This window comes from Penaeus japonicus, unplaced genomic scaffold, assembly GCF_977035675.1.
Source record: "Penaeus japonicus unplaced genomic scaffold, GWHDUDI00000001_assembly GWHDUDI00000020, whole genome shotgun sequence".
NCBI classification, from domain to species: domain Eukaryota; kingdom Metazoa; phylum Arthropoda; class Malacostraca; order Decapoda; family Penaeidae; genus Penaeus; species Penaeus japonicus.
In genome coordinates, this window is record NW_028234422.1 from 15,306,947 (window position 1) to 15,309,446 (window position 2,500).

A 2,500-nucleotide genomic window follows, 5' to 3' on the forward strand; every position below is an offset into this window, starting at 1 on the left:
ACAGGCTAGTTCATGGAGTAACACACAATGGAAAATGAATAAGCGGGGGCTATTGTCTGTAAAATCATTTCATGTATAATGCACATTTGGATGTGTTTTATTTACGTTATATTTATGCCAATATGTTCTTTTATGATTTACATATTTTAATATATGCTGATTTTATACGTGTTTTAAAGGGTGTATGTAAAAAGCAAATCTAGTTTATTTCAAACTTTTCACGAGTATATAGATATACAACAATATATCCACACATCCACATATCCATCACGTATACGCATCCACATTCAGGCTGTTAGCACATGTAATACACGGAAAGAAGGGGTCCAACCTCCGCCCATGATACTGACACGAATTGAGGAAACCCTTCAGAAAATACCAAAAAAAGGGACACTCTTCAAAGTAAAGCTATCAATGAAAAAGTAAGTGAGTTTACAGGGGCGCTTTACACGTAAGTCACTCTAATGGAGAGAAAGAGAGAGAGAGAGAGAAAGAGAGAGAGCGAGAGAGAGAGAGAGAGAGAGAGAGAGAGAGAGAGAGAGAGAGAGAGAGAGAGAGAGAGAGAGAGAGAGAGAGAGAGATAGAGAGAGAAGGAGAGAGAGAGAGAGAGAGAGAGAGAGAGAGAGAGAGAGAGAGAGAGAGAGAGAGAGAGAGAGAGAGAGAGAGAGAGAGAGAGAGCGAGAGCGATAGAGAGAGAGAGACAGACAGACAGAGAGAGAGAGAGAGAGAGAGAGAGAGAGAGAGAGAACTGCTCCCAGTACACCCAGTGGAGATTCTAATGCAATTCCAGCCGTCAGTCAGGCAGGGGACGCGAATTCAAGTGTATCTCGGCCAAGGGTCGATGTGGGAAAGTGCTTTGCTGATTTTCTGCAAATTTTCGCCTTTCATTGCCATTCGTGGGCTTGCCGCTTCTGTCTTATATTTCGCTGTCTTCTTCTTCTCCATTTCTTGTTTATTCGTTATCTTTATTGTCATTATCATTACTACTTGTAGAAGCGGTAGTAGTAATAAAAATAATTGTAGTCGTGTTATTATCATTGTCATTACTAACAAAAGTTGTATTGTTCTTATCATTATTATCATTATAATCATTGGTATTCTTATTCTTCTTATTATTATTGTAATGATTTTTATCATGATGTTATTATTATTATCATTATTATCATTATTATTATTTTTATTATCATTATTATCATTATTATCTTCATCATTATTATCATTATTACTATTATTATTATTACTATTACTATGATTATTATCTTCTTTATATTATTATTGTTATCATCATCATTATCATAACCATTGATGATACTATTATCATCTTTATTATCATTATTAATATCATCATCACTGATACCATTATTATAGTTATTATTATCATTACTATCATTATCATTATTACTATCATCATTATTGTTATCATTATTATCACTGTTGGTATCAATGTCGATATCATTATTGTTATCATCATTATTATTAATATCAATGATAACTTTATAATTATCATCATCATTATTATTGTAAATATTTTCATTGGTGTTATTATCTTTACTGTTATCACTATCTTTATTATCATCATCTTTGTTATCATAACTGGTATCATTCTTTTTATCAATACTATCTTTATTATAACCATTGTCAGTATGAATTTTTTATTACCATCATTACTATTATAAGGATAATGAAAATAATGATATCAATGACAATGATTATAATAATGATATTGATAACATTAATAATGATAATGATAATGATCATCATTATCATTATTATTATTATCATTATTATTTTCATTATTATTATTAGCATTATTCTTATCATCCTTATCACTATCATCATTATTATCATAATCATTATTATTATTATTATTGTTATTAGCTTTATTATTATTAAGATTATCATTATCATTATTATCATTATCATTATTAGGATTCGTATTATTATCAGTACTATTATTGCTATTGTTATCATTATTGTCATCATAAATATCATATAATCATTATAGTAATTATTATTATCATATCATAATCTTCCTTTTATCATCAGTAATGATATTATGACTTTTGTTTTATCATCATTATCATTGATTTTGTTATCATTATTATCATCATCATTATTCTTATTATCATCATCGTCATCATTATCATTATCATCATTAGTAGTAATAGTAGTAGTAGTAGTATTCTCTTATTACTATTATCATTATCATCATTATTGTTGTTATCATCATTACTTCTATCATTGTTATTATCATTATCTCTAAATTCATTATTACCATTATTATTATAATTAACATTATTGTTATCGCTATCATGATTATCATCATAATCATAATCAATAGAATTATCATCACCATTATCAATATTAGCATTATTATTGTCTTTATCATTATCACCTGCATTGTCATTATTATCCTTTTTGATAGTAACAATGGTAGCAATAATGTTTACATGCGTGTGTATATATATATATATATATATATATATATATATATATATAT